This window comes from Equus caballus, unplaced genomic scaffold (genome assembly GCF_041296265.1).
Source record: "Equus caballus isolate H_3958 breed thoroughbred unplaced genomic scaffold, TB-T2T haplotype2-0000491, whole genome shotgun sequence".
NCBI lineage: Eukaryota > Metazoa > Chordata > Mammalia > Perissodactyla > Equidae > Equus > Equus caballus.
In genome coordinates, this window is record NW_027221895.1 from 161,885 (window position 1) to 184,040 (window position 22,156).

Genomic DNA, 22,156 nt, shown 5'->3' on the forward strand with positions numbered 1-22,156 from the left:
TGATCTTTCAAGAAGGGATGAGTAGGGAATGGAATAATGGGGTAGCGTTGGAGGTAGGCTTTATAAGAAAGGAGATCAAAGCACGTCTGTATGCTGATCATTTGGTCCAGGAAGCAAGGAGAAAATTCATGATGCAGGAGAGAGAGGAAAATTTGGGGGATAGAAATATCAAAACAAGAACATAGCATCTTGGGCAGAAACTGAAAAGTTGCTTTAGATAGAAACTGAGACAATTCATCCATAGAAACAAATGAGAACTTAAGTATGAATGTATATAGAAGTAAATTATTAGATGAGGTAGCAAGTCTTTGAGAAAACTCCCTTCTAACTCCTATTTTTTTATGCTGTGGAATAAGAAGCCAAAATATCTGAGCAACAGGATGAAAAAAGAGATGATGGAAGTTTGAAGAAGTCAAAAAATGAAAGGGGGAAGTATAAAATTCCATTAGAGAGTAGGACAGGAATGGACTAGGAAAATGCCATAATGGCCAGGCAGCATCAACTTGAGTTTGAGACAACAAGTTCAAAGGGTGGCCACTCAGCGTGGTCTTGTGTTGATCCCTCTGGCCACTTTCAGTGGCTGGAATTCATGTGATGAGTAGGCAGGATTGGATTAAACCACATTTTTTGGCAGAAAAAAATAGGAAAAAATATGTTGAGTTGCATTTAAGTTGTTAGTACAAATTCATTTTCCCAAACTGTAGAAAACATATAGATAAATAGCTGGGAGTATAGTTATTCTGGCTTGCTCTTTCAAGACACATGGAATATACAATATTAGGGAATTAATTCCTACAACAGGAGATGGTGCAGATGGAAGGAGTAGAATATCACAGATATGAGCACATTACTGGGTAGTGAAATACATCTAGAGTGAATCCTAGCTTCAAAACTATTCTGGGAACCCAGATATTTTACTTAAACCTCCCTGGTACTTTCTTTACTTTATTTTAATCATAAGTTTGATGTGAGAATTTAATGAAATAATATATGTGAAATATTTAGCAATGCCTTTCTTGACATTAAATAATCAATTTATGATTTATTACATTTAATGTTGTTTCTCCGTGAAGATTCCTATTTTTTCTGCTTCCCATGCATGTTACTTATACCTTTGCTGTGTATTCTTCCAATCAACATATATCTTCACTACAGATTTGCCTTCATCAACATTTCACCCATGACTTCCTGATTGTCACTAGTTGCCTCTTGCTCGTTTGATGTTGTTAACTAAATTCATCCTGGGGATGTTCAGAGGTTATTTCCTCATAGAGTAACAAGGATTAGACAACTCTTTCCTGACTTAGCCATTCTAAAATACACAATGTTAGTTAAAGAAATTCATTTCTCAACAAACGCATCAAAGTATAATTTTTCTGTATATTTTAAATGCACATTTATTACACAAGTTTGTTCACTTACCTTACACAGATTTTTCGCTTTTGCACATTCTATAAGAAATTTATTTGCATAATTTCAAATACAAAATGCATAAAATCATTCATCAAAATTGTCAAAGTAAATGTCAGTAGTCACTTATTTATAGGTTAAACCAAACTACCTATACTTTAGCAAAAATATGTATAATAGTCTACCAACAGAAAGTGACACTTGTAGATATTGCCAAAGTTGATTACACTAACTTTTCTTAAAGTTATTTTGGTATTGAAGAACATTCTGAATAATTTGAATAACATCAAGATAATTGCTCATTTAAAATTAAATATCATTTGAAGTTTTTTAGCAACTTATGATGCTGGATAAAATTTATTTTATTTACTTTTTATTCACAAGACTTATTCTAAGACCTGATGCCCTGTGATCCTCCCAGGGGATTCTGTTCTATCAGTTCTGTCCTAAGCCAGCATCATATCTGAGAGTGCCATTAGCATTGTCTGCTCCCTGCTCCAGAGCACTGTGAGAGGAAGCACTGTATCCCCAGGCTCTGGTACTTGAGGAAGATACTGGCAAAGGGCTTTGTTCAGGAACAGCAGGAAGGAAACCAATAGGATGGTGAGAAGCAGGAGGATGCAGGGTAGACTTCTCCTCCTCAACAGAGCTGAGTACCACAGGTCAGATAAGGAGAGTTAGGCCTTTCATCTGATCCCCTTCAAAAACAAGAGCAGATTAAAGCAAGTATACTTACAGGGTCAGGCATTCACATAATATTATTTCTGGGACAACAGACATCCCTTTTTCCTAAAAAAATTCCCAGTCTCTGCTCCCAGGTGTTTGCAATAAATTTTCAGTGAAAAATGTAAGTACTTTGTAAGAGATGTTGTGTTAGAAATAAAGTCTTAACCTTGAAACTTCCCATTTCTAAAACATGTTGTTTTAATTGGAAGGCAGTGGTGGGGGAGGGGTTGGAAGATGCTACTGTAATTGGAAATGCAAAGATTCTGTGCCACGGGAAAGCCGAGCCACCTGGGAAAAGTCTCTGGGAGCTGCCCGATCTCACTTAGATCTCGTTTATTTCATCTCTGTGTTGACAAAAAGAATCGTGATAAAAGAGTTTCTGGTCCTGCCCAACTGCACTGAGGCTCAGTTTCATGGGAGCTATAAGCATCTCCAAAGTAATTAGACTATAATAAAGTGTCACCCTTGTGAAAATCTATAATGTTTACAAACTCTTTCTCCTGAGGGCACTTAAAATGCTTTATTAATTAAGCAATTAAGACTGACAGTTCTGAAATTAACACTTGGTATGTACTTCAAAAACATTAAAAGACCATTATTCAAGGTATTTTCTGAAATCCTTTATAACATTCTTTTCTAAGACTTTTTTTTTTCCTTATGATGATTTTGGCAACAGTCTTGATACGTAAACGTTTGCTGTGAAAACTTTCTTTAACTTAATTGTTGACAATTATCTTAATACAATACGCTCATGTATAAATATAAGTGGGTCAAAAATGCTCTCCTTTTTATGTTTCAAATTAATCCTTCTCAAAGCCCCTACAATGATCAATATTGCATTTAACAAGATTTTGAAAGTTATTATTCTGTTAATATTCGGTTTAATTTACCCACACACTGGTCGAATGTCAACTTGTCCAAAACTCAAAACCACAGTAAAACTATACTTGGTTTTACATGAGGTGATTTTATTTTCTTTCCTGGAATAGCATTGATTATGTGTCTCTAAAGATATTTTATTATTAATGTCTATGGGGAGAAAGACATTTTCTCATGGGCTTTGGGAATGTAACAGGTCAATTTCTCAGAGTCTTGATTCTTTGTGTGTTTGCTATAAAGTAGAAGATCGTTCTCACTGATATGTTTGCATTTATAAAATTGCACTCCCCAGGAAAGAAAAAAATATTTCATATATGTGAGTTTTGAGGTTCCACATAGAATTTAATAGTTTAAGTCTACTTATCAGAAGATAGAGTGTGGCTCAGGGATACAGTGTTGCATTTTTAGGACATGTGCTCCTAGGTGGTAGATTTCTCACAAAAATTTACGTGCTTCTCGCTGCTTTGAACTCAGCATGTAGCATGGTGCCTGTATATAGAATATTCCTGCTAGAGAGTGGGTCCTCAGTAAAGTTTTTGGTGAAGTGTTGACTCGATAGCAAGAGCCGATAAAAGTATTTAATTGACAAACTACTTTACATACACAGATACCAATATTATTTCAAAACAGAATGATCTGTAACTGCTCAAAATTACTTAAATACCACTGGGAGATTTAAAAAAATATTCATGAGTTCTAGGCTGAAGTTCCAGATCATGTTGGAGCACTGATGGATCAAGCAGATTGCAGACTTTTCTTGGGATCCAAACAAAATGTGTTGAGTAGTTGTTATGATGTATGAAGGAATTTGGATCAAGGTGAGTGAGAAGTTGTCATAATTGTTCATGAGACAAACTACTTTCTCTTGAAATCAGCAACAGCATTTAGTAGACGAGGACTTAACTGTTTTTGAAAGTTGTCAGCCATGGTTCTTTCTTTCAGATACAAACATAAGTAGTACAGATGATTTAATCTGGGTCCTATTATTTCAAGCATAACTGGAATGTATTGGCCTGGCCCTGAATTTGCAGGGTCTGAAGCCCATATCACACATCATAGTATTTACATGTTATATATGGAGTTACGCCCACTGCTAGCCTTTTTTTCTACTCAGGGCTTCCTCCTCTTCTTCTTCCTCCCCACACTCGGGCACCACCTTCTCAGATGAGAGCCCAAAGGAGCAGAACTTCCTTCAGCAGCCTGAGAGCCTAAGAGGCAGCAGGGATGGAGGGGACAGAGACCTTGAGGGTGGAAGCTGAGCCCTGGGGCACAAGACACCTGGGCAGTGACTGGACTCTTCCAAATGAGGAGGGTGACCTGGTCAGGCTTCCTTTACAGAAGGGGCGGCCGATTCCCCTCAGCTACTTCTACTCTTCTGTTAGTTTCAAACAACCGAGGTGAGAGGAGGGAGGGAGCACAGGAAGGTAGGAAAACTGGCTGGTCTAGCCGTCTCCTTTGGGTGACTTGAGTGGTCTATTGTAAGTGAAAGCCATCCCTCCTCTTCAGCTTCCCCGTGCAATGCTTGTGATTGTCTCCTTCTCTTGCACACTCAAGTGGTGGGTGCCAAATAAAAGTTGCACCAGATGGAGTTAAACAGGCAAAGAAAACTATATTCAACACTCTTCCAATAAGGGAACTCAACTCCCCTGAAACAACAGGCAGAGGAAATTTTAGACGCTGGGGTGAGCTAAGGGAAAAGCACTGACCATGTTAGGGGGCAGGTTGATTAGTGTGATTATGCCACCTGTGTTTGCTAATGGTCACTTATTGAAGTTAGGCTCCCACAGAGACTGGGAGGGAGGGGCTCTATCTCCTTGGATGATTGCATTTCAAAGGGATGACTCTCAGGTCCTTAGGAAAGACATTCTTGGGTTATAAAACAAGAGGCTGAGAGAACTTTTACATTTCAGAGGAGCACAGAAAGAATTTGCAATTACAAGTTTTCTAAAGCAAATGCTCTAAGAAAAGAAGGGGCTGAGGCCTAGCCAGGAAGAAGCCTGTCTGACGTCTAGTCAAGCTGAGGGGAATGTTAAGTCCATCAAGGTGACAGGCTTAAGTTTATGGACACATTAGCACTGTGGCCCTGAGCAAGAGGATCCCTGACCTAAGTCCTGTGCTTAAGAGAACTCCACTCTAGCCCGGTTATAGCTATAGCTACACACCTTCCATGGGGCGAGTACCCCAAGCTTTCACTGCCACTTCTAGTCCGTGTTCTAGACACCTGGCATCTGGCTCCTGCCCAAAGTGCTCCAAGTTCTGATCTAAGGCCTAAGTCCCGCTACTAGGAATTGCATCATGCAATCCCAGTCCACATCCTCAGGTATATATGGTGGCCAAATCATGACTGTTTTTAGGGGTGTGGATGGAGCATGGATGTGTAGGCTTGGGTGCCCACACACATGTATGGAAGGCCTCTCAAGGTGTGGGATGGACCAGAGTGGGGGCTGAGGGGTGGAGGACAGCTCTTAGAGTTCCATTATGTTCAGTTTGGTATGCCAGTGAGTCCAAGAATTGTACATTCAACGTGTACTTTCCGGTCAATATAAAGGTACAATTGTCAAAATTGGTGAATAGAACATATTGTATTTAGCAGTTTGTAAATTCAGTTTATATCTTTTGCATATTGAAACATCTGGTATGAGCCCTCCTTTATACTCTTGTCCCAGGCACTGACATTGTTAAGGAGCCCTGCTCCCTTAATTCTCATTTGCCATGTCTGTCATCAGACTTTTTAGAAGTTTTCGGTGTTGTGATATGTAAGACTCTCTCAAATGAGAGACTCAGGGCAGTGTTCTTGTGGTCTGCACGTGTCCACCCTTCATCCTCATCCTGAGTCCCACTCAGCATCAAATCAAGGAGTTATTTACTTCTGAAACACTGTACACACCATGAGATTTTTAAAGCTAGTTAGTTTTGCAAATAGCTAGGCAAACTCTGCATATGTGAATGCATGCGTGTGTATACACATATATACGTGTATACACATAGATAAATACACACTCACTCCTTCAGCATAAGCATGACTTTTGCTATATATTCCTATGGCTGGATCATCCTGAGTTGAATGTGTCTTTGAGATTCAGGCATTTCTCTCTAACTGCATTCACTCTCAAATATCTAACCAGGAAGACAGAACATATAGACGCCAGTATCTTGAATGTTCTGGAATGATCCAAATATAAGCTTTTCTATATATGTTTTCAAATTGTTAATAATAGAAAATATGTGAATAAACATGCATGCAAGAATCAGTATATTTTCATTTTTTTAACCTATTCTTTTAATTCTAAGTCACGGCTGCTATAAAAAATATCTGACTTCTAATATCACTAAATTACATTGGATTAACTGTCACTGATAACCTATATATAAATAAACTAAAAATAAAGTATTTACATTCATTAATTCACTATTCATTCATTCACCACTATAAAGCAACCTCATGACGAGATAAATTACCATGTCCAAGAGGACTGGAAATCAGAATTAAAGTAAGCAGTCTGGGGGCTGGCCCGGTGGTACAGCCGTTAAGTTTGCACATTCCACTTCGTCGGCCCGGGGTTCGCCAGTTCAGATCCCGGCTGCAGAAGAGCACCACTTGGCACACCATGCTGTGGTAGGCGTCCCACATATAAAGTAGAGGAGGATGGGCACGGATATTAGTTCAGGGCCAGTCTTCCTCAGCAAAAAGAAGAGGATTGGCAGCAGTTGGCTCAGGGCTAATCTTCCTCACAAAAAAAAAAAAAGAAAGAAATCAGTCTGGTAATCTACTAAAAATAGCTTGTAGTGACAGCAACCAAGTAATCATCCTGTTAACATCTATTGATGGTATCCGATCTAAACAAATCTGTTGTTACAGGTACTTTATCACAGTGGGCACAGTGAAACACTAAAATTTCAGTATTAGTGTCTTTAAAACATGGAGGAAAATCTGATCCATTGAGTCACTAGAGATCTTGTTAATGATGCAGCTCCTTTGAACTTAATTCATAAATGTCCTGGAAATGAATAGGTCAAATAAGTTTCATATAAGCACATCTGTGACCACTAAGACTTGGGAACCACAAACCTTAGGTGATGGACTGGAGATGCTCCAAGATCAGATGCATGCGATCTAAGAGACGGTCCTGGAAGGCTGCAGGAAGCCAATGAGTAAGCAGGAAATGTGACTATGGTAAATATGCAGAAAAAGGCACATCCGATTGTTGCTAAAATTTAAAAGAATACATTAGAATTTCCACCTACTGCATGTTAAAGACAATGATATTCAATTTTTAAAACACAGAATATATATTATACTTTGACCATTAGGCTTTCTCCTAAGCAACCCAATGTAAAGGCCACTAAGTTTCATTTATATGATCTTTCCAAAATCATTCTTCCGTATCTCGTGAGAGATGGCCTTCTCTGCCACTGCTGTGCATGGCCTCCCTTTCTGCCACCGTGGCTACTCTACTTATCTGCCCCTGGTGCTCATTCTAGGATGGCTCATGACAAAGGTTAGTTAATTTCAGCTGAGTCATTTTGTCTACCACAGGAGTCAGAAGATTATGGCCCGCAGGCGAAATTTACTGCTTAGCCTGTTTTTGCAAAGACTGGAGCAGGGGATGGTTTTGATGTTTTCATAGAACTGTAAATAAACAAACAACAGAAAAAAAAACAAATAAGAACATCTGACAGTGACCATATGTGGTTCTCAAAGCCTAAGATATTTATTCTCTGGCCCATTACAAAAAACATTTGCTAACTTCTAGTCTACTTGGTTGTCTAGCACTTCCGTGGTGGTGAATACTTTTCGGATATTAGCAATTTTCATACTTTGTACCCATTCATATATGTTCATACTCGTGATCTATCCCAGACCTTCTTTCCTCCAACGTTCCAGGCTTTTACTTTCCAGCCCCTTGACCAGGCTAGGCCATTTGCCACAGTCCAGGAACGTGTATAAATTCTCACCCCAGGTCACTTCTTCCACAAAAAGTGGATGACCAGGTGCACTGCTCTTGGCTCCATCCATTGGGAAGATTTTCCCTCCCCAGTGTCGTTGTGAGCCATACCTGAATGTGGCTGTGATGCAGGAGCTGTGTGTTTCAGCTTGCTGCCACATACCAAGCTGATGCATCTATAACCCAGCTCAGGCTTTTCTTCTTTGTCTAATGGAACACCCCAGATGGCAATAGGTTCAAGCCCTGGGTGCAGTTGTGTGGAGGTCTTGATGACCAGCTCATACAGCTTACTCACACCCTCTGGTCCTATGCATGCTTAATCTCAGTTCTATCATTTCCATCTGCTGCTGGCTCACTAGACATTATGACTTGGCAAGTTGTGACTTCCCAACGCATAATGGGTAATTCTGATACATAGTCATTTGGTGTCTCATGGTTAAATATTCTATCTACAAAGGTCACATTTCACAGTTATTTGTGAGGTCTCTTTAGTCTCTTATAAACTGGAATGATTGATCAGAGTTTCTTTGTCTTTTGTGACCATTATATTTCTGAAGAGCACAGATCATTTATATCAGAAGATATTCCTCATTGATATTTTCTCATGATTAGATTCAGGTTGTACAGTTTAGGCTAGAATAGTGCTAAAGTGATATGGCTTTCTCAGTGCATTATATCAGGAGGCAAGTGATATTGATTTGTCCTGAAGTCGATGATAAGTGTGATCACTTGGTTAAGATTTGCCACCATAATTCTTTAGCACCTCCTTAGTTTTGCTGCACTTGCATCAGCACTATATTCTTAAAGAAGCCTTGTTTCCTCTTAGGGTTGAGTGATATTCACAGACCAAGATTTCCATGCTAAGTATGGTCAGGGATATCTTATTTCCTTAATTTTAAGCCCTCTCCTCAGAAAAAATCCAGAAAACAATTGGGTATTATCAAGAACTGAGTTCTGAAATTTTACTTTATGTGCAAATTGAGAAGCTAGCCTGCATGGGTTTGTAGATGCAGGCAGAAGAAACAAGACTTCCAGGTCATGGCATTTCAGACATCAGGAGCTTCATGTCCCCATGGTTCCTCTTGCCCTCAAGCCCAGCAGAGGTGCTTTGGAGGTGGGTCGAGGTAGATGCTATCCACACAGTAGGTTTTGTGTTACAACTGAGGAAATGTGACCTAAGGAAACATCCAGTATTATAAGGGAATTGTTAGCAAATCTGCCCCAACTTTGCCATGGAGTGAGACTTTACTCCCCTGAGTAAAGGGGAGTAGGAAGCACATCTGCCCTCTGCCTCGGAGGGAGCCAGGGAGACACTATGTTTATCCCCCAAGACTGAATTCTATAAAAATATTATTGGAAAGCTATCTGGGACAAGTAAATGCTTTCAATACTTCTTCTCAGAAAATGGACAAAAACACAGCGACTCATGGAGAATTGTCTCTCACCACATGCGTGTGCGTGTGTGTGTGTAGGCGTAGGTGTGGAACAAGTTTATACCGAAAGCTCTAATTCCAGACGACAGAAGACACTCCAGTCTTATCTTTTTGAGTATTTGTAACTCTTTTCTGGTTCCTATTATTTTCTATGTATTTACTTATTATCTAATGCCCTGAATAGACATAAAATACTTTCAGATTTTCCAACCTGTACTACAGAAAAAAAAGATAGTAAATAAAATTCAATATTTTTAGTTTTTTGTAAAGGAATATTTATGCATTCTTATTAAATCCATCTTAACTGTATAATTCAATAAGTTCTGATGAGGACATACACCTTTGCACTCCACACACTATCAATATATAGAACATGTCCATCACTCCAGAAAGTTCTCTCATACCCATTCTTAGTCATCTATCTCTACCTTTTTTGGGAATACTTTTACCACAGGTTATTTGTGTCTTAGAATTTCACGCAAAAGGATTAATATCATATGCACATTTCTTTTGTGATTTTTTCACTCGGTGTCATGTCTGTGATATTCATCCAAATTTTTGTATGCATAAGAAGTTTGCTCCCTTTTGTTGTTGAGTGGTGTTTCATTCCCTTGTATGGAAATAACACAATTTGATTGTCCATGCTACTGTAGATGGACATTTGGATTATTTCCGGTTTTTTTAGCTATCTGAATAAAGCTGCTATGAGTGTTCTCATATGAGTCTTTTTGTAGATATATAATTTATTTGTCTGGGATAAAATCCTAAGAGTGGAATTGTACTTACCAAAAGATACTTGATTTCTTGATATTTCCATCTCATTTCAATGATTTGCTTTCCTTTCTACTTTTTCTTCAAACTTTTTGGTACATATAATTCAGAAGAACGACAGGTAAACAACCAAATATATATTAATGTCTTAAAATTTGCTCTGTTAGAAGAATAAGGAAAGAACTATGGAAATAAAAAAATAAGGTTTAATTAATCATAAATAAAAGAATCAAGAAAGACATAGTGGGATACTTAGCAATGGAAAAGGTGTCTTGGCCAGCAGTGAAGATTTTTACACGCATGGGGAAGTGTGTTTGAAGAGCCCTCCGTGCTGCAATAACAAAACAAACAGAAGCTGGGGGTGTGTAAGCCCACAGTGTGTCTAGAAAGAGTGAGTGGGTTAGGGCAGGAACGCACACTGCAGAAGAGTAAAGTTATAAATTCCTTGTTACAGAAAAGCTATATGGGGACTATATTTGTAGATCTTTAAATATCATTTTTCACACTTTCAATATTTTTCTTTCAAGAAGATTTTGGTTTTGGTCTTTTCCTTTTCCCTTGATTTTGTCTCCTATTGAACTAATTCTCAAAAAAAATAATTAGTGCTCTCACAAGCAAAATGAGCTATTTTCTAGTAATAAAATATTCCTTTTCAGTTAGATTTGAACAATAATTTTTTACAATAAATAATGATAAATTATGCTGTCTGTTCTTTATATGTAGATTTTTATCTGTACTAGTCACAATGTACATACACATATATCACTATCTTGTAATCCCATTTCCTTAATATATATAAAACATGCTATGTATTTTATATATTTTCAGTATTATCTCTAAAATCACATGAATTTCAACGCCTTTGGATCAATTGCAAAAGGTTTCTTATCCTTGTTAATAAAATCTTTAACTTTTAAAAGCATTATTTTGGAACTTTAACTTTGAAAATATGTAATCTTAGAATGCTCTTACTATGTGAGGCTTATGCTTTTGTATCCGGTGTTGCCTAGAAAAGTGCTTCACTTCAAAGGCATCGTGGAACCGTATTCCCCCAGTACTTAAAATATCATGCGGCCAAAATAGCTTTAGGTCCCAAAGTGTCTATCTTCTCTCTTAAATCCTCTCAGTCTGAATTCTTTACTTCTGTTTTCATTCAATACCTTTCATGTTTTGACTAATTTGTCTCAAAGTCTAGTCCTTTTTATCAGCTCCTCTAAAGTTTTTTCCAGACTAATTCTTTACTGTCCTTCTGTAATATTTGACACACATCACAACCGATACATTAGTCCAAATGTATTTCATGCTAAACAAACAAAATCATAAAAAAACCAAAGACTTCTTTTCCCCAAATTTTCCCTTTAGCTAGTGTCCAATTTCTTAAATCCTCTTCTCATCTCCACTTCGTAAGACCGTATAATGTGTTATACATGTATGTAAAACTATTTAAATAGCCATTATTTTCTTCACCAAACACTTTTACTTTAAGTTTTGTCACATATCTAATTAGGCTCATCCATCAGCTAATTATACTCCAGAAGAGGAAAAAGAAAAACTGTTGGTTAAATTGGTGCACCTAACATAACAAGTTTCACCCCTTGGTGAATTAAAAATAGTGCGTCAGCAATAAATAACAATTGACTAACCATTGTTGCATAATTCAAAAATTTTAGTGTTTTATTCACATATCTTTATAATAATTGTCTTACTGATCTTCAGTAAGTACGTTTTCATTTTGAAAGGCAGGACATTAAGAAAAAAAGTGAAAATGCCAAATGAAAGAAAGAAACTTTCCTAAAGCCATTAAGAAGATGTATTCACAGTGAATTACTAAACTTTAATTTTAAACACTAGTGAATCTGAAATTGCTACTTTTATGATCGGATCCTTGCAGGTTTCTATTTCCAGTGACAGCTATACTTCAGTAATCACATAACTATTTGCTTCTGCCATAAAGCTCTTGCTTAGCCACGATCACACGCTGTTTCAATTTTCTAGCACAAAATCAGATATATGTTTCTGTTCAGTCATTTACAATACTCTTTTTAAGGACCATAAGAATTGGAAAGTGATAGGATTAAAAAGGGTGAACCCAAGGCATAGTTTTTTTTATTAAATAAAAATAGTTTGAAACAGTTTTAAATCCATTTTCTTTATTATTCAGTCTTTTAAAGTTAACTGGCAATATTTCTACACTTGATAGCATAATTGAAGCAATCGTTGAATTATTAAGTGATTATATCTGCAGAATATTTTCTGTTTATCTGTCATATTTTAATAACCTTCTAAATAGCAATATGAAACACTAGCAATCTTTTATTTGTGAATATGTTAAACGTTCATGCAAAACCCAATATTATTTAATTTAGGAAGAAATTAAAATGTGTGCATTTGTTTTAATTTTGGAAAACTGGCTCAAATAAGTAAGTGAAATGAAATAATCTTTAGAAAAACCGTTACATGAAAAGTGTAATTTGAGAAACTGATACATACATAGATATGGAGATATTTACAAATAAAATGATTTACCGAATGCACTTATTACAAATCAGCCAAGTATATAAGACACAACCTATGATGTAGAAGAGTGAAAGAAAAATACCAGAAGAGTTCATGCAATCCCTAGATTATTCTGGGACCGAGATCCTTCCTGATGGCCCCAAAAAAGACATAGGGGTACAAGTTATGCCGTGCGCTGCTGGTCTAGTCCAGCTGAAAGTTCATTTCTTTGTACGCACACCTTTGACAATCTCTTGACCTCCGTACCCAGGTTAGTTTAATGTTTCCCCTGACTGTTTGCCTCTTACTTTTCTTTTCGCCTTTTTAGTCTCCATTCTACTTCCATCACATCTTCCACCTCCTAGATTCTCATAGCTGTTTGCGCTCCTGCCAATGGAGAGTTCTCTTCCCTCAATTGGTACTAGTACCTGTCTTCTTTGCTGATTAACAAGTCCACTATTTGGCTTTCCATAGATTTTTCCTCCTGATCTACCATTCTCTGTCACCCTGATAAGAAATAAATCTTGAGCCTTGTGTGAATGGCAAAACAGTAAAAATCTGGAAATACTAGGAAAGATTTGGCTTTGGACTGTTCCAAATCTTAACCTGGTCTAGATGATACATTTTCAATAGTCTGTTCTGTTTCCATTTGTTTCTCCCTTCTTCTTTCGATTTTTAAATTTTAAATCATTATTTTTTAGCACATAAAGAGTGCCCCTGAATTTCTTCAACTCACAGCTTGCTAATAATTATTGATACCTGTTGGGCAACACCAACTAACTGCATGAATTTATGTCATTACATTCTGTTGTCAAACTGTATATTAATAGGAAGTGAGTATATTTTTATGAATATTATTTGAAAGATTATGACAGATATTTAAGTAAATCAGCTCATTGTCTTATAAAAGAATATTGTAAAATTCATGGAAACTCAGAGGATGAGAACAACTTTGACCTTAGTTTGATGAGAAGCCCATGAAAGTTTTCATTGAGGAGGAAGGAAAGAACCCAAACTTACAAGATGGATAATAATTTGGCAATAGTTAGCACAAATTATTTAGGGCCATTTCGGAAAGCTGAAATAATATGGACATTGACTTTGGTAGCGAGCTTGAAGCAGTCTGGGAAACATCTGGTTCATTTTTTATTAAATTCTATTGCCAATGCTGGGGATATTGAAATGTTAAACTAGTTTAATAGATTTTGGCAAGAATTTCCAGGGAGTTGCCCTGTTTTTCCATTAATTAGGATGCACTCCATAAAGAAAACTTAATAGAAAAAAATTCTAGTGCATGATAATGAATATAATAATACTCTTAGTGAAATAGAAATAACGATGAGTGTAGTTGGAAAAAAATCACAAGAAGCCAGAAGAGGAGTTTCATTTCTGTCATGGTCTTCATGAAGTCATTGACCATTCTAGGGCTTCCGTTTCTTCAACTCTAAAATTGAGATGATAGTGTCAATAAGTTCTGATTACTTTACAGATACGTGATAAGGATGAAAAGGTCACATATTAATAACACTTTTTATGTAAATCTACTAAAAACAATAAAACACTATGTGGAAGGAATGAGTTTCAATGGCCTAGACCCAGTATGTGAAGCACAGAGAATACTAATCTTTCTTTCTTCTAGTGGGTCAGTACTAAAGGTTTTCCACAAATGAATAAAAGTGAAAGGATATAATATATAAATGAATAAAAATATGAACAGATGATTCAAAACCAAGAAATAAAATGGGGATTTTAAAAACTAGATATTTAACATCATTTACCACTGGAGAAATAAAAATTAAGGCACAGGTTTCTTTTTTCACCTACTGAATAAGAAAAATCAGTAATGTTGAACGTAACACTAGCAAGAGTGTAGAAAACTAAAGACATCGCTTACAAAAAGCATTAATCAATAAAAAGTCTTTGCATGGCAATCTAAAATTTAAACTCATATACTTTTCAAGCCAGCAATTCCACCATTTAAGTAATTGCACAGGAAACTGTGGACTGCCCTCTGGAATTTGGGCTAGATTCAGAAGTGGGAGGATTTCTTTCTTTCTTTTAAGCTTTTAATATGTGTATGTATCAATCTTGTAACAAAATTATATTTTCAATTAGAAAAAAAGCTACTGTGTTATAAATATCCGAAATTACTGTAATGTAAATTTTGTTTTGTTTTGTTTTCCTCTTCTTAATAGAACATATGTGGGCCATTCTATGTCTTTTATTTGATCTAATTCACTACATGGTTGTTTTCCCTATGAGTCCAGTCCCACTAAATTGAGCTACATGGATAATCATCTTTCTTCCTACTTTTATTAGTAGTCATTTTGAACCACACTATTGGTTTTGATGAATTCTGCCTAAAAGGGAAATAATTCTAGCACTAAGTTTAATTCACATACCCCTACTCCCCTCTCAAGGGGGAAACTACCACAGTTTCTGACAAGAAACAATCATAAATGATAGTATCATTTGGCTTAATTATCATGACTGTGGCATGCTGTGATGCAAATTGGAGATATCAATTTTAGCAACATGCTGAGTTTATCTTTATTGATTCTTTACATCTAAAGGTGAATCCAGACATCAATGCATCTGTAGATCAATGGAAACATAATTTATCAGTTGCATCTGATATCTTACTTAAAAAGCATTTATAATTTGGCAAATAATTCTAATGACCATCCTTTACTAGCTTCACTATGGACTTTCTAAAATCTAATTTAAATCATTGCACACTAATTTGCTTTCCTCTAATTTAGTGGGTATTTTGCTTGTTCTTTTTAAAACTGTTTAATAGCGATAACCCATTTTATATTCCTATTTTCTTTCAACTTATAGAGGTTTCTCCATATATTTTCATCCTGGCAATGAGCAAGACAAGAAAGCCACCCTTATTGAATAGAGAAGCTGGGGACATTGTATAGTTGAAAGGATTATATAACTTTTGTTATGTGTTATTATTATAAGGCTTGAACACAGATTTTGTGTTTTCATGTCAATATTTTATCTGATGCAACACAGTTATCTATATACTTTGAAGGCAGTGTGTTTGTTCAGAAATTTTAAGACAGATATATTAAGGGTCAATCTATATTAAGGACATATAATAGATTCTGTCAGTGCCTAGTACATATTCCTTTTGTCCTGATTACTTCTGGGTACATTGACTGGAATTCCAACTGGTGGCAGCTGCATCCCTTTGCTTGAAGGCTTTTTTCTAGCAGCTGGAATCCAATTTATCCATACAAGTGGCAAGCTGTGAAGTTAACACCACACTACTCAGCCATGACTGATAAGAGTAGGTGAATAAACACTCTGGCTTCTTTGGGTGACATAACTGAAGAGTGTGTTCTATAGAGGCTTTTCAAGTTCCCTGTGTCCTTAAATTTTTGTTGCACCCAGTGGTAAACCAATTAGTCATATAACTTTATTGAAGATACTCTCCCTTCCCCTAATCACAATCTCACTCTTGTGTCAGGGTTTCCAGGGACTGTCTCTGAATTAAACTATTCATACTTTTTTTTTTTTTAAATGAAGGCATTGAGTTTTAGACCGTTTTTCATTCAGTTGTCAGAAAATTAATATGATTCAAGGAGACTAAGGATTCTAAGAGTGAAATATTAGTGACTTGCAGATGGTAAAAAAGGTAAGACACAGTGGAGATAAACAGAGATGACCCAATTAATCAGTCCAGCATTTTACATCTTTACAATTTATTGAGGGGGCCTGCCAGGTGGTGTAGTGGTTAAGTTCATGTGCTCTGCTTCTGAGGTCCTGGGTTCATGGCTTTGAATCCCAGGTGTGAACCTACACACTACTCATCACACCACGCTGTGGTGCGGTCCCATATCGAAAATAGAGGAAGACTGGCACTGATGTTAGCTCAGGGACAATCTTCCTCACCAAAACAAACAAGCAAACAAACAAACAAAAACTTACAGTATAATTCTGCTGCAAAGAGGACCAGATCATGACCTCAGGAGGAAGAACCTATTGCTTCACACTTCATTTCACATGATTACCAGGGCTCCATAATTCCTCATTATTTTCCCTTTGTGATGTCATGTGGAGGAATGGGAAAAAAGATTTTAGTCGAGTCTTTGGAGAAAATGGAGACGAGGAGAATGCTGAGATTACCAAGAAAGTGGCACAAGGCATATGCAGCATTCCGACCTAGTCATGGTCCTTAAAAAGGCCATTTTGTTAGGGTGAGACTTCATTTAAACCATATTTGAAATGTACCATTTTCCACATTAGGTAGTTTGCAGTGTTAAAGCTGATATTTCCTTGCAGAGATACTTTTAGATGATTGGTTGGAATTCTTTATATGGTACAGGCTTTTGTTCCCTGCCACCGTCACCATTTCATTCCTGTACATTCATCTCATTGAGGTATATGTTACCAGATTTTAAAATCTCATTGAGGTATATGTTACCAGATTTTAAATATCACTGGGAGAAAAATGTTAAACTATGACTCTATCCTTACTTTCACAAATATTTCCACTTGTTTAAACAAAATTAACTTTCTTCATTTCTCTGATTAAGGAAGCAAGGGAAAACACTCAATTATGACAATTTAGTAGAAAGACAACACAAAGTAACATTCAAGAATCTGAAATCCTCTGATCATATTTCAGTTATAGAACTAAGTTTGGGAAACACTGCATTCCAAGAATTTCAAGAAGAAGGGATATTGAAGATTCTTCTAAGCAACTATATTTCTCCCAAAAGAGTAAAAACGAAACCATCTGAAAAACACAAATCGCTGCAAGAACAGATTGCTCTGCACTTTTCTGTAGAGAGGTCCATCTCCACCCGGGGCTGTTCATCTGAATCCCCACTGAGATGAAAGCAAAGTGGTGTCTAATAGTGTTCCCAGTAGGCTAGAGTCCAGAACGTCTGTCAGGAGCTACAGGAGGCAATGAAAGCCTAATAATATCCTGCTCTATAGTCTTTTCAGACTGTTAAACGTCTCATTTTTCAAGAGTCAAGAACCTTGCTTAAGGTTTATCTGATAGCCTTTCTCATTGGGCACAGTGTGCAAATAGTAATATATTTCCATGGAATATAACAGAACAGCAACAAACTGTTTAGTAAAAGCCTTTGTAAATTAAAATTTCAAATGTCATTTGTCAGGTAATCTAAAAATAAGTGTTAGAGCGTGGTTAGTACAAAGTCCTCAACACAACTAGATAGCCTGAAGATGGGTATCTCTACCATCTGTAGTTTGTGACACAAGAGGTCGCCTAAGGAAAAACTAATGTGCTGAAGATCTTAGGTTCCACTGGTCCCCCAAAATAAGACTGTGATACCTTTGATTAAGAGGAGGACGCTCTCTTGGCTCTTCAACCTTTAATCTAGAAGGGTTGGATTACGGATTATGTAGATCTTTAAAAAAAAGTACATAGATGACTAAAAATTAAGGTGAGGGAATAAAATGTATTTCTGCATAAATTAATAAACAAAATATTCAAGAAGAAAGAGGAAAGAAAAAAGACACCTGCTTCAGTAGAAAGGGAACAAAACTATGAGAGAAAGGATAGCAATCAAACAATTGAAAAACTAATTGTTTTACAGCAGATATCACACCTTCTCAACGATCGATGTAGGAAGGCTATTAAAGAGAGAAAGGACAGAATCTGGTAAAAGAGCCACTCATTTCTGTAAGCATTTAAGAAAAACCTGGGCAAACAGGATAATTTTCACTAGCTCCTGAGAAAGACATCCTTTATCCATACAAGATAACAGAGGATACTTTTCTGTTTCTCTATATACAGGGAAAGTACTTAGTAATTATAAAGAAGCCTTGTCTTTTTCAATATTTGATAATTATATTCAGTTTCAAGGAATGAATGTAACTTGTATCCTCATCATTTAGTGAAATTAGATAACACTACTTAAGGCTTTAAGTGAAAAAATACATAACTACAGGAAATTGAAACAGAATCCTTTACTGAAGTGAGGAGGTTGACTTATAGTGTAGTATATTACAGATTTAGCAAATCAAATCTGTTCTCCTTTCTGAATATGCAATCAATTCCGTATCTTTATTTCATTTACTCATTACACAGGGCCATTTCATTTCTTTCTCTGCTTTTCCTGGTATGCTTTTCCTAGAGATATTGACATGGCTTTTTTTCTCTTTTCAGTTTTCTGGTTAAATTTCGCCTCCTCATAGACGCCCTTGCTTAATACTCCATCTAAAATAGGACCTCATCTCTTCTTTAACCCTTTGCCTAATTCTATTTTTTTTTTTTTTGCAGCACAAACTGTTTTCTACTGTTTGATAAAATTTTAATTGTTAATAATATATATAATTGTACACATATATATAGTAAAGATTATATGTATATACATATAATACATTGTATTCCCTGTTTTGTAAACTGCTTGTTTCACATATTGGGGGTAGTTTTCACTTCATTTTGTTACATTTGCTTATTGAATATCTATATATGGCAGGCAATTTTCTAAACCTATTCAAACATTCATTCATTTATTCAATGATTCATTTATTTTTTCAATACGGTTTCATCGCTTACTAAGCACCAGTCTTATTATGTGCTTTGGGAATACAGCAGTGAGCACAAGCAGCAAAGTCTCTGCCATCACTGTGTCATAGTATAGACAATGGGTTGGCAAACATTTTCTGTAAAGGGCTAGATAGTAAATGTTTTAGGTTTTGTGGTCTAGTTGGTCTCTGCTGCACTGTCAATTCTGCTGTTGTAGCACGATTGCAGCCAAAAAAAAAAAAAAAAAACACCACATCAATGAGTGAGCATGGCTGTGGTCCCATAAAACATTACTTACAGAAACAGATGGAGGGTTGAATCTGGTCCACAAGCCAATGACTAGACTATACATATTTAGGTGCATGTATATATGCATATATGTATATATGTGTCCACATATACACACACTCCATGATAGATGCTCCAATAGATTCTCCAGCAAGTGGGAGAAGGAGAGAAGAGAGCATAGTCAGGGCACATAAGGAACACAGGGTTGAAGCCAGAGAGTTAGAAAGAGCCAGATCTTAAAGAGATTTGAATGATATGCTCAGAGGTTTTTATTTTATTTGTAGGCAAAAAGGAGAAGTAGAAGGTTTCTAATGAGCATGACAAGAGATGAAATTTGTGTTTTACTGTAGAGAAGAGAGTATGGAACGAAGTGGAAGAAACCATTGGGAAGAACTTGAGTTTATAGTCCGTTCAAATAGTCCGTCTAGGTTGAACAGAATTGCAATTTGATCTAGAATAGTGATGGCTGAGGAAAAGTGTAAGGAAGGGCTTCCAGAGAACATCGAAGCTGCCTAACACCTTTGTACACGTAAGGCAATAGGGAGAAAAAGGGGCAAAAATAGCAGTGGGGGTGGGAGGGTTGGAAAGGCCTCAGTAGTCACAGAACTTTATTCTTTTCCCTTCCCTTCTCCCTTGTAGGGAATGCCAAGCAAATCCAACTCTCTCTCTCTTCTCTGTGTCTGTCTATTTTTTTGGTCTGCCCTAAGGCAGGAGGCCAGAACAACTTCAGAGTTGAAACAGGAAAATCTGAGCTTTAATGTTCCTCCTGTATTTAGAAACGCCACTATTAAATCCACCGGCACTTTTCTGTTTGATGTATTCCTTTTTTGTTTTGGTAGAAACAAGGGTCAAATTGTTTTATTCATGTGGATCCACATTTGTTTTTTTTCCTGAATTTGCTCAGGATTTATGTATTTCAATAGTAAACTTCAGAATAAGACCCACTTTAAAACTTAGATGCGAAATTCAGTAGGGTATACAGTGCATAAATAAATGTTTACAAGTCCAAATGAAGTACAGGCTCCTTTGTAAATCTCATATTGGGTTCAAAAATAAGTTTAGAAGTTATTTGACATTTGTGATAACTTAATATGTTATTTTTGGGGCCCTAATATGATTTTGGGACTCTCATTTTGGCTTTCCGGTTACTCAACAATCCCTGCTGTGTGCTACCGTTGAGCAGTTACCTCCTCAGTTACGGCTGCTTAGGGTGGGAGACCTTGTTTTGTTCTAGTTGCTCCATCACAGCTGGCAGAGGTAGTTCCTAAAATGTATTTATTCAAACCATTTTTAAAAAGTGAAATTTTTCCTAAACTACATAAATTAATATTCGAATTTTCTTTCCAAATTCGCTGTATGTGTGCTGTAACTAGCGTTTTTCAAATAATCATAGGTTCTACACATATATCATTATGATATTTATGTAAGTACAGTTAGAAAAAGAAATGAAAGAGTCAGAAAGAGCAAACTAAAGTACTGTATAAAACTTCATTATATGCGTCTGTTAACAATTTACCTATTTCCTTCGGATGGAATTTTGGATTGTTTAAAACAGATTGAATTACAAAATCTGCTACTAGGCTCTTTCCTGTGCATGTCCATTTGCGCATGTGAACAAGTATTTCTCCAGTGTATATTCAGGAATTACTGAGTCATAAGATATGGACATTTAAATTTCTATTAGATCATTTAAAATTACTCCTTAAAGTAGCTGTCCCAATTTACATTCCCACTAAAAACGAGTGTATACATCCTCTGTGCCTTAGGTTAATGCTGGGTTAATAGCGTTTTCCTTTTATTCTAGGGCCAAATTTATTCCTATTCTTATTTAAATGTTTTACAATGTATAGTTATATGATTTTAGTCATTAGCCTTAAATTTGTAACATATGTTTTTAACCAAGTCTGAAATTATTCATATCTTTAGTCTAGTCCTGAATAAGACAAGTTACTAATAGATTTTTACTTTCATCTGAAAAGCTCATTCCTAAATTCCAAGATATTTTGTCTCAAATTTTAATTATAACTGCATTTAAATATAAAATTACTGTTATTATCTTATCACAATCATATTTTTTAGTCTGGCCAAAATGTCCTATTGATTTACTTTTTCATTATAGCTACACAGTTTGAATTAGTTTCTTTTTCTTTGAAGTACATACATTATTTATCACTTTCCCCTACATATCTGGAGTTGCAACGTTCATTCATTTAACTGATCTAATAGTAGTAAAATATCTGGAAAGTTACATATGTTTTTATTTTTAAATTCTTTTAGGTTGATGGATTAATTCATTGGATGTAAAGGTCTTGTTTCAATTTTTCCATAGAATTTTGAGGCTATGACGCTTTGAAGTTTACCATCTAATATTGTTAATAATTTGTCTTCTCTTGACTTATAATTCTTTCTTTTTTCTTAATGTACTTCAATTTTAAAGAAATGTGTATCGATGTTAACCTTTAAAAGTAAGTCTTCTCAACATTCAGTGCTGTTTTTCCTTCTGAGGACTCATTCCTTTCTACACTTCAATAAAATTCTGTGGTAATACCTTCTTCAACAAGAACAAACCAATTCTTCCCCATAATATTGCAGTAGCACCTAAATGAATAGTGAAAGCTAAAAAAGAAAAAATAATTTACTTAATCCAGAATTTTTCTCATCCAAGAAATAGGCACAATTTTAGTTTATGC